Source organism: Cebus imitator, unplaced genomic scaffold, assembly GCF_001604975.1.
Source record: "Cebus imitator isolate Cc_AM_T3 unplaced genomic scaffold, Cebus_imitator-1.0 Scaffold581, whole genome shotgun sequence".
Classification (NCBI taxonomy): Eukaryota; Metazoa; Chordata; class Mammalia; order Primates; family Cebidae; genus Cebus; species Cebus imitator.
This window is the reverse complement of record NW_016107896.1, coordinates 446986-458972: the sequence shown is the minus strand read 5'-3', so window position 1 is coordinate 458972 and position 11987 is coordinate 446986. Positions and strand designations below refer to the sequence as shown.

Sequence of the window (11987 nt, the reverse complement as noted above, 5' to 3'; positions counted from 1 at the left end):
TTCACCGGAGAGCTTTCTAAAAGCTTAGGCTTTCTCCAGCCCCCAGCACGTGGATCCTAATTAAAGCTACGGGTAGGGACCAGGTAAAAACAGCCCAGGTGGAGCTGATAATTAGCCACATGCTGGAGTCCTACATGCAGGACAACCAGGTTTAGCTGCGCTCTGGGAAAATTTTTACCTGCAAGTAATGCACAGCTGTCCAATGGAAGACCCCAGGGCAGGCACTGACTCTGACTCTTTTTTTCTTGAGACAGAGTCTCACTCTGTGGCCTCAGCTGGAGTGCAGGGTCATGATCTCGGCCCACTGCAATCTCCACCTCCTGGGTTCAAGAGATTCTCCTGCTTCAGCCTCCTGAGTAGCTGGGACCACAGGCGTGTACCACCACGCCTGGCTAATTTTTGTATTTTTAGTAGAGTCAGGGTTTCTCCATGTTGGGCAGGCTGGTCATGAACTCCTGGCTTCAGGAGATCTGCCCGCCTTGGCCACCCAAAGTTTTGGGATGACAGGTGTGAGCCACCTCGCCCAGCCTGACCCACTTTCTAAAATGAGCAGTACCTGCTGAAGGAAAGTGTCTAGCTCAGCCTTCTCCTAAGCTCACAGGACAGACCCTTTGGAGAAACTCCTTTCCCTGTCCTCTGCGACCAGGACAGGAGGCTTAGTGGTCTAGTATTTCTGGGTGTACAGCCTCTTTGTTTCTTCCTTATCTTTCTTGCCCATATCACATTTCAGGTCCCTTGGATCAGGGACAGAACTAGATTATACCCCTCTGGGTGGCCGCTTACTACACTTTAGGGCCAGGAAATGGTTTAGTGAGTTCCAGGTTCACAGAGGGAGAGGAACTGCTCCGGATGGGTCTTCCCCGGAGCCTCCTCCTTGCCAGATTGAGGTGATTTAGGTGATGAGATTTAGAGCAGATTTGGGACTCCTGAGTTGATGTTATAATGGGATGAGGCCTTGGGGCAAGGTGGATGTATTTTGTATTTGGGATGAACATACATCTTTGGGGTCTAGAGGGCTGACTAGGTAGGCACGCTGTTTCTCCCCACACAACGATGTCCATGCCCTAATCCCAAGAACCTCTGAATACGTCACCTTATGTAGCAAAAGGGACTTTGCAGGTGGGACTGGCAAGGGGTTTGAGATGGGGAGATTGGTCTGGATACCCAGATGAGCCCAATCTAACAACACACGTTCTTAAAAGCACAGGACTTTCTTGGGCTTAAACAGGAACGATAAGGAGGAATGGGAGGTCTGAGAAGTCACCACCCGCACAGGGATCAACCAGGAGTCTCGTTCACCTCATGTATCCCCAGAGCCTGGAACCCAGCAGGCGTTTGGACACAGAAAGACCAATAAAGTAAACTTTTGTGGTTTATTTTTGTTTTTGAGATGGAGTTTTACTCTTGTTGCCCAGGCTGGAGTGCAATGGTTCAGTCTTGGCTCACTGCAACCTCTGCCTCCCGGGTTCAAGCGATTCTCCTGTCTCAGACTCTCGAGTAGCATGTGCCACCACACCCGGATAATTTTTTGTATTTTTAGTAGAAACGGGGTTTCACCATGCTAGCCAGGCTGGTCTTGAACTCCTGACCTCAGCTGATCCACCCTTCTCAGCCTCCCAAAGTGCTGGGATTACAGGCGTGAGCCACTAAGCTGAACTTTTAAGCACTGGATTATAGCGAGCAGCCATATGGGTGAATTATTTAACCTCTCTGACCCCATGTCATCCCGTTTCTATGCATATCAGAAGTAAGGGCAGTGAAATAACCCACCCAAGGTCATCCAACGAATGAACAGTGGGGCTGGCCCCACTGCAAGCCCTTCAGAACCCATCTGGTTGCCAAATCCAGCAGCACCCCCCCCCCCAACCTTGGCCTGGCCATAATGGGCAGAACTCCTGGGTAAACAGGAGTGAAGCTTCTCATGGCCCTATTTCATTCCTTTGCTTCATTCTGTGCCTTTGTTTTCTGGTGACTGGTTGTCATCCCATTTCCTGAGTACAGATCAGCAGAGGGTGCCAGGGCCCATGCAGAGACCTTCAGCTCCCAGAGCTGCCCTGGGGAAGAGCTGCCAAAGGGAAGGGCCTGGTCCTGGCCACCCACAACAACACTTGTCTTTAATGATGAGGGGCACCTACTGGTTCATAACCTGGCTCTGTGGCTGGACAGAGCCCCTGGACAAAGGACTTCATGGCTGTGGTTTTCACAGCTGTGAAAGGGGACAGGGGAAATGGACCTCCCAGGGGTACTGGGACAGTAAAATGAAGCAACTCACGAGATGGCTTCTAGCACAGTCCCTGGCACGTAATTCTTAGTTGAACTTCCATTCTTTTTTGTTTCGTTTGAAACAGAGCCTTGCTCTGTGGCTCAGGCTGGAGTGCAGTGGCGCAGTCTCAGCTCACTACAACCTCCATCTCCTGGGTTCAAGCGATTCTTCTGTGTGTCAGCCTCCTGAGTGGCTGGGATTACAAGTGCCCCCACCCCATGTCTGGCTAATTTTTGCAATTTTAGTAGAGACAGGTTTCACCATGTTGGCCAGGCTGGTCTTGAACTCCTGACCTCAGGTGATCTGCCCACCTCGGCCTCCCACAGTGCTGGGATTACAGGCGTGAGCCACTGAGCCCAGCTGAATTAGACATTTAGTCAATCTTGAAGACCTCTCATTTCAGATTCTGCCCAAACCACATGAGTCATTTTTTGGATTCAGCTGTCTAGCTCCTTTTCCTCCACACTTTTATGTCTTTACCAAGTCTTCCCTCTGTACTTAAAGGGCACTCCCCAGCAGTCTAGCCATTAACCTCAGGTTCACTATAAACTATACAGGGGACCCAATTCAAAAGGCCCTCCTAAGCAGGGGGCTCCTTTCATTTGAAAACTGCTGCAGGCCACGTGTAAATTCAATACACTGTGCCTTTGCTTGCATATTTCCACTGTCTTCCAGCCTAAAACCCAGCCAGTCCTAACATTGACTGACTGCCCATGTATGTTATATAAGACCCCATGCTGGACAGGGATACTGAGATAAGTAAGACAGAATCACACATCACTGGAAGCACCTCCAACAGAGACAGAGATAGCAACAGATGATTTGAGAACAGCGTATGTGCGTGTCTAAAGAGACCCACTCTCAAGAGGGGAAACCTAATTCAGTTCCCAAGAACCTACCGGCACCACCCTTCAAAGGAAGAATGGTCTCCACTTCACAGACTGATTTTCAAGCCCAAAGTCAGACAGGAACCAGCAGGACAAGGACTGGACCCCAGGCTTGGCTGACATCACTATCTCCCTTATTGCAAGGAGGCAGAGGCCCCTTGAAGATGTACTTTTGCGCGAGCTCCAAAGTATCTACTAATGTAGGTCATTATGGCTGAAAATGCATTTTCCCCCTTATCCTTGCAGCTGCTCTGTGAGTTTGGGCTGTAGCCTGATGTTCATCTACACCAGCCCCAGCCAACTGCTGGCCAACAGATTGCAGGATTGTGACCTTTGGAATTGGAAGGCAGTGTACACACACTGTCTCTTCCAGGTGCTTTTTCTTGTCAACCATTAAACCACACAGCAACAGACAAAGCGACAAAGCACTCAGTTCCTTCACATGGTCATTCCCTCCCCCTCCTGCTTCGCCTGATGTGGAAGAATTTGTCAGTCAAACTTGAGCATTACAAGAATATGCAACAGAAAGAATTAAGAGAACTCAGCAATCCAAAAGCTGCCAAATGAGGGTTTTCTGCATTTTTTAGAAACCAATAACCCCGGTGAATGCAGTGCAGCTGAGGTTCTTTCTCTGCACCCAAAGCGAGGTGGCCACAGGACCAAGCCTCAGGCTTGGAACAGAAATGCAGCATCGGGAGAACAAATAGGGCACCTGCCACACTGATAATAACGCCCCATAATACCATTAACGCTCTGTCTGTGCTGCTGCTGTTAGCACCGTCATACAGATGTCACACCCATCAGGGGAATGCAGCAGCGGCTTCCTGGGTCTGACCTCAGAAATGCGGATGTGTCCCTCACAGCACACAGAACGCCTGGAATGTTCATGACACCATCACCCAGAGCATGCACATATCACCCAGAATTCCTGTGACACTGTCAGACTAACCCAACACCCACCACACTCATATAACCCCCGGAACATGCATGTGTCCCTTAGAGCACACACATATGACCCGGAATAACTGTGACACTGTCAGACTAACCCAACACCCACCACGCTCATATAGCCCCCGGAACATGCATGTGTCCCTCAGAGCACACACATATCACCCGGAATACCCATGACACTGTCAGACTAACCCAACACCCGACACATTCTTATAACCTCTGGAACATGCATGTGTACCTCAGAACACACACGTAACACCCAGAACGCTCATGACACAGTCAGACTCAGAGTGCACATATCACCCGGAACGCACAAGTGACATCGTCAGGGTAACTCAACACCCATCACACTTGTATAACCCCCAGGACACACATGTGTCCCTCAGAACCCATATGCTTGGAATGCCCATGACAGCGTCAGACTCATAGCACATACATCACTCAGGATGCACAAGTGACACCGTCAGATTAACCCAACACCCATCACACTCATATAACACCCGGAATATGCATGTGTCCCTCAGAACAAACACATAATGCCAGAAATGCTTGTGACACCATCAGACTAACAAAACACCTGTCACACTCATATAAACCCTGGAACATACATTTGTCTCTCAGGGCGCACATAGCACCTGGAACACCCATGACACCGTCAGACTAACACAGCACCCATCATGCTCATATAACCTCTAGAACACACATGTATCCTTCAGAACACACATACTGCGTGGGACGCAGACATCATAGCACCTGCAGCACCGAGGATGGGACCCTCCGGCTCTCGCCGGGCACTGGGTTCACAGCCTATGCCGGGCTGGGTTTGGGCTGTGCTTGGCCTCTGTTATGGAGTATGATGCTGTTTCTGCCTTTCTGATGTGGTATTGAAGTGGTTGTTTTAAAAAGTAGTTGACTTCCCAGTAACGTCTCACTTCTGGGAAACTCGCAACTGCAGTTATTATGTGTTCTCCTTTCTCTCTGATTCCTCAGCAGGTTTTGCTGTGCCAGATTTGCAGCTTCACACAAAATATCCCCTGTGTGTTTCACCAAAAACAGGAACACTCCTCCAGGTGACCCCCATATAACCCCCAAATCTGGAAATACACGGTTTCTTTTTTTGGAGATGGAGTCTTGCTCTGTTGCCAGGCTAGAGTGAAGTTGCATCATCTAATCTCACTGCAAATTCCACCTCCCAGGTGCAAGGGATTCTCCTGTCTCAGGCTCCCCAGTAGCTGGGATTACAGGTGTGTGCCACCCTGCCTGGCTAATTTTTTGTATTTCTTTTTTTTTTGAGACAGAGTCTCACTCTGACACCATGCTGGAGTGCAGTGGCACAATCTCGGCTCACTGCAACCTCTGCCTCCTGGTTCAAGTGATTCTTCTGCCTCAGCCTCCCGAGCAGCAAGGACTACAGGCATGCACCACCACACCCAGCTAATTTTTGTATTTTTTTTTTTTCAGTAGAGATGGGGTTTCACCATGTTGGTCAGTATGTCTCGATCTCTTGACTTTGTGATCCACGTTCCTCAGCCTCCCAAAGTGCTGGGATTACAGGTGTGAGCCACCATGACCGGCCAATTTTTTGTATTTTTAGGAAGAGGTGGTTCCACCATGTTGGCCAGAATGGTCTCGATCTCTTGACCTCATGATTCTCCTGCCTTGGTCTCCCAAAGTGCTGGGATTACAGGCATGAGCCATCATACCCAGCTCAAAATACATGGCTTCTATGATAAAGTCCGGTCCACAGACCTATTTCACTACACTGCCTGCCCCAGCTGGGAGAAAAATGTCTCTTTCCATGGGGGCCCAATTTTCCTTTTTGGGCATAGTTCTTGAGACTCTCAATATTTTTTTGAGATGAAATTTCACTCTTGTTGTGCAGGCTGTAGTGCAATGGTTAGCCTCCGCCTCCTGGGTTTGAGAAATTCTCCTGCCTCAGTCTCCTGAGTAGCTGAAATAACAGGCATCCACCACCACGCCTGGATAATTTATTTTATTTTCAGTAGAGACAGGGTTTCACCATGTTGGCCAGGCTGGTCTCAAACTCCTGACTTCAGGTGACCCACCACCTCTGCTTCCCAGAGTGCTGGGATTACAGGCATGAGCCACCATGCCTAGCTGACTCTCTATTTTCACAGCCTTGACAGGTGTAAAGAGCAGAGATGACTCCATGCTGGGTCTGCCCAGCCTTTCCTCCTGAACAGGCGCAGACCCCGATTCCCGGTAGGAACCCCTGGCCTGGTGCTGCACCTCCTCAGTGCAGCCCAACTGGAGAAGCTTCCATCCATCCCACCACCACTAAGGATCTCACTTGGTAATGGCAAAAGATTGATTTACAACCACAAATTTCATCTTGTCAAGCTCTGGATTTAACTTTGCCAGTGGCTTCCCAATGGCCTTAGAACCACGGCCTGTAAATCCCGAGTGCTCCTGCCTGCTGCCATCTCCCGTCCAGTCCACTACCGCTGCCAGCAGTCCCACTCACAGGTACATGGGCTCCCGGGTGTCTCGGGGGTTTTATGTGTGTTCTCTCAACCCATTCACCCACTGCCCACCCTAGTTTCTTAAGGCTTTTTCTAGATAAGTCTGTAAAGTCATAGCAGTTATGTTATCTAAAAGTAGAAAAGTTAATAATGTGATTTTTCTAAAGACAAGGAAATAATCCATTATTTATTAGACCATCTGTGAGATGACCCTCAAGTTTTTTTTTTTGGAGATGGAGTCTCCCTGTGTTGCCCAGGCTGGAGTGCAGTGACACAATCTCTGCTCACCATAGCCTCCACCTCCCGGGTTCAAATGATTCTCATGCCTCAGTCTCCTGAGTAGCTGGGACTACAGGTAGCTACCACCATACTCAGCTGATTTTTGTATTTTTAGCAGAGATGGTGTTTCACTACATCAGCCAGGCTAGTCTCGAACTCCTGACCTCGTGATCCACCTGCCTCGTCCTCCCAAAGTGATGGGGTTACAACTGTGAGCCACTGTGCTCAGCCACCCTCAATTTATAAATCAAGAAAATACTAATTGCCTGGAACCAAAGTTTATGTTTAAGATAATTAGGAAAGAAAAATAAAATCTCAATGCTGAAGGAAAGGCAAATGGCACAGTAGATTATTGAAATTTCAGGAGAAGGCTGGGTGCGGTGGCTTGTGCCTATAATCCCAGCACTTTGGGAAGCTTAGACGGGCAGATCACTTGAGGTCAGGAGTTAGAGACCAGCCTGGACAAGACGGTGAAACCTTGTCTCTTCTAAAAACACAAAAATTAGTCAGGCGTGGTGGCACACACTTGTAGTCCCTGCTACTCAGGAAGCTGGGGCAGGAGAATCGCTGAACTTGGGAGGTGGAGGTTGCAGTGAGCTGAGACTGTGCTACTTCACTCCAGCCTGGGTAACAGAGGGAGACACTTTCTCCAAAAAGAAAAAAAGAAATTATAGAATTTAGTGGACAGATTATTACCTTGCTATATTCTCTAGCCTTGTGTTAGCAGTTGCAAGGTAGTTTATGTTTAAACATTTATATTTTATCTAGTCAATCAAACTAACAAAAAGTCCTGTCCACATCATGATAAACTATATAAATATTTGCAAACCTCTTCATCTATACAATGGAAAATGGCTGAAGTAAGTGTAGCTTGTTTTTTTTTTTGAGATGGAGTTTCGCTCTGTTGCCCAGGCCAGAGTGCAGTGGCACAATCTCAGCTCACTGCATCCTCTGCGTCCTGGGTTCGAGCGATTCCCCTGCCTCAGCCTCCTGTGTAACTGGGACTACAGGTGAGGGCCACCACACTGGGCTAATTTTTTTTATTTTAGTAGAGACGGGGTTTCATCATGATGGCCAGGATGGTCTTACACACCTGACCTCATCCTCCTGCCTCAATCTCTCAAAGTGCTGGGATTACAGGTGTGAGCCACTGCATGAGGCCATAAGTGTAGATATTTAAGCAAATAAATGATTAATATTTACGTATTGAAATGAGTAAGAGAATGTAATTATGTCACACTTCTGGTATGGGACTTTGGGCTCCCTCTGTTGCCTCTTGCTGGATGGCAAATTGTTGGCCTGTGGAGACTGAAGGAGAAGCGTATCTTATTTCTTTCTTTCTTTTTTTCTTTTTTTTGAGATGGAGTTTTGCTCTTGTTGCCCAAGCTGTAGTGCAATGGCGCAATCTCGGCTCACTGCAGTGTCCACCTCCGGGGTTCAAGTGATTCTCCTGCCTCAGCCTCTCGATTAGCTGGGATTACAGGCATGCACCACCACACCAGGCTAATTTTGTATTTTTACTAGAGATGGGATTTCTCCATGTGACCAGCCTGACCAAGGCTGGTCTCGAACTCCTGACCTCAGGTGATCTGCCTGCCTCAGCCTCCCAAAATGCTGGGATTACAGGCATGAGCCACCATGCCCAGCCTAATTTTACTTTCATACGTAATTTGCATCTATCAATTTATTTCTTACTATTTTGTGATATTCTATGTGTAATAAATGTTTAAGTAACATAAAAATAGAAATAATAATATGGAATACATCTTTTGTCCAATAAATAACCCAAAGTTTTCTTTGTTGTAAGATGAGGAATATAATTATATTTTTATCATTAATGCTTATACTTATTATTTGAGGCAATAAAACTCTGAATCTAATCCAAATTAGTAAAATTGACATTTAACTTTGGCTTTTATCAAGAGGGCAGAATGAAGTGACTCCATAAATATCATGAAAATGTTTTAAAGACAGGAAATTAATTTTAATAATAATAAATGCAAAACAATATCATGTTTGAATGATATTATAGAAAAGATAATTTGATAATTCAGAGAGGTTACTACTTACCATAGATAGATGCATATATAAAGAAACTGTGACGGCCCGGCGCAGTGGCTCAAGCCTGTAATCCCAGCACTTTGGGAGGCCGAGGCGGGTGGATCACGAGGTCAAGAGATCGACACCATCCTGGTCAACATGGTGAAACCCCGTCTCTACTAAAAAAAAAATACAAAAAACATTAGCTGGGCATGGTGGTGCATGCCTGTAATCCCAGCTACTCAGGAGGCTGAGGCAGGAGAATTGCCTGAACCCAGGGGGCGGAGGTTGCGGTGAGCCAAGATCGCGACATTGCACTCCAGCCTGGGTAACATGACTGAAACTCCGTCTCAAAAAAAACAAAAACAAAAAAAAAAAACTGTGACAAATATATATGTAATTGATCTTTAATAAAGATGAAAATTTTGCCATTTTTGACAACACTGATGAACCATGAAGACATTATGCTAAGTGAAATAAGCCAGATACAGAAAGACAAGTACTGCATGATTTTGTATTTATGTGGAATCTTTAAAAAATTAGACTCATAGAAACAGAAGAATAATAATTACTACAGGTTAGGATGTGGGAGGGAATGACAAGGTATCAGTCAAAAGATACATACTTTCACCTATAAAACAAACAAATGCTGGGAATGTAACATACAGATTGGTGACTAAACTTAGTTAATAATACGGTATACTTAAAATTTTTTCAAAATCAAATCTCAAGTAATCTTACCACACATACCCACTCACACACACATACACATAAAGTAACTATGTAATGTGATAAATATGTTAACTAGTTTAACCAAGGTAATTAAAAATGTATACATGTCTCAAAGCATCATATTCTACATCCTAAAATATATACACTTTTAGTTTGCCAATTATACTCAATAAATGTTAAAAAAAAAAAAGTTAAAGGTAATTAACAAGTACTATCTAGCCACGTGCAAACTCTATTTAGAACCCTTTTCAACATCTTCCAGATTATTTAAAAAATCTATATCTACCTTATGTTTTTGATATCAGGGAAGTCCTAATAAGAAATAATAGTAATTGTAGAAAAAAATCTGAATTAAGATAAATAATTTAAGCCATATTAGCTTTATATTATATAAAACAGTAATTCTGGCTATATATTCATTGCAGTGGAGTATTTCTGAAATCTGTGGATAATACATATATAATACATACATAGTAGTAAAGAGTAATCACACTTCACAAATTACTACAATAGATGTATTGGGATGGAGGTCTTCTACACTAAGAAACTTGAGATTTTGGGTGAGATGATGTTTTATGTCATAGACAATCTATGTGACATATTTTACTAATGTATGCAACTGTTGCCTATTTATGCTTTGCAAGAAAATAATATATATTTTTAAACATTTAATACAGATAATTAAAATTATCAAGAAGTTAAAAAATCTGTATTATGCTAAATATAGTTGAAGAAAAATATGAGAAATTCCCAGGACCAGAAGTAAATGAAAGGGTTAATCCAGAGGAACAGTCAACCTAAGAAGCACATGCTCTCTTCAGATAGGACTAATTACAAGAACGTCAGATTCATGTGGGTTGTTCAACTTTCAATAAGGCAAATGGAATCAGCAAAGAAATATACAGACTGGAGACATTCCAAATATGGTATTTTCTATATGTGAAAACTAAGGTATACATTATATTGCACAGAATTAGATAAACTACCAAGATGAAGGGTCAAAAGAAATTATATGATACATAAACATCAGATATTTGGCTTATGTTAAAATATTTGTCATTACAATGAAAAAACAGAAAACCAAAGTAATGGGCAAACAACAAAAAAAAAACTATGCTTCTCAAATCATATCTGGAAAAAAAGCAAATTGAAAGTAAGCTATTACAAATGTGGTGAAACAATGTAATGTGCAAAATATGGGTTGCATACTAAAATACACTGAGCTGACGACAGGCCAATAAGGTAGAATACTAAGCAAAATTGATGTAGTTACATATTTTATAGCAGGCAAGTTAATAGAGAATGAAATATATTTATACATATATGAAGACTGGATTGAGAAGAACACCTAATTGCTTTACTAGACTATATAAAAAATGAAAGGCAATATTTTAAAAATTGGTGATTAAATAGTTTCTAAAACTGAAAACCAGACATAAATCCTTTAAAAGTTTAGAAATGTAATGTATCAAAAAGAGATGAAAATAATTCTTAAGTGAAGTAATAGTCTGGCTATTATAATTAGTGATGCAATAAACATGGGAGTTTGACATACTGATTTTATTTCCTTTTGATATATACCAAGTATTGAAATTGCTGAATCATAGAGTAGTTCTATTTTTAATTTTTGGAAGACTCTCCACACTATTTTTTCTAAAACAGAATAATAATCTGTGCAGCAACATGGATGTACCTGGAGGACATTATGTTAAGTAAAATATGCAAAGCATAGAAAGACAAACGTCACATGATATCCTTTTTAGGTGAAATTTAAACCTGTGCTCGCTTCGGCAGCACATATACTAAAACTGGAACGATACAGAGAAGATTAGCATGGCCCCTGCGCAAGGATGACACGCAAACTCGTGAAGTGTTCCATATTTAAAAACACACACACACACACACACAAAAAAAAAGAAAAGAAATTTAAACCTAACTTCATGCAAGTAGAGCAAAATGGTGGTTACCCACAGGCTGAAAGGATGTGGAGCAGAAGAGATGAGAACAGGTTTGCCAATGAATGCAACATTACCATTTAACAGAAAGAACAGGCTGGGCACGGTGGCTCACACCTGTAACCCTAGCACTGTGGGAGGCTGAGGTGGGTGAATCACTTGAGGCCAGGAGTTGGAGACCAGCCTGGCAGACATAGTGAAACCCATCTCTACTAAAAATACAAAAATTAGCCAGTCATGATGGCATGTGCCTGTAATCCCAGTCACATGGGAGGCTGAGACCCAAGAATTTCTTGAACCCTGGAGGTTGAGGTTGTAGTGAGCCAAAATCATGCAACTGTACTCTAGCCTGGGTAACAGAACAAGACGGCCTCAAAAAAAAAGAAAAAATTAATTT

General features: G+C 43.9%; 1 non-coding gene across 1 annotated transcript; it reads left to right on the top strand.

The window, feature by feature from the left end:
* Positions 1 to 11413: 11413 nt before the first annotated feature.
* LOC119469157 lies at positions 11414 to 11520 on the top strand. Its single transcript, XR_005197976.1, has one exon. It is a non-coding gene; the product is annotated as a U6 spliceosomal RNA (small nuclear RNA).
* Positions 11521 to 11987: the final 467 nt, after the last annotated feature.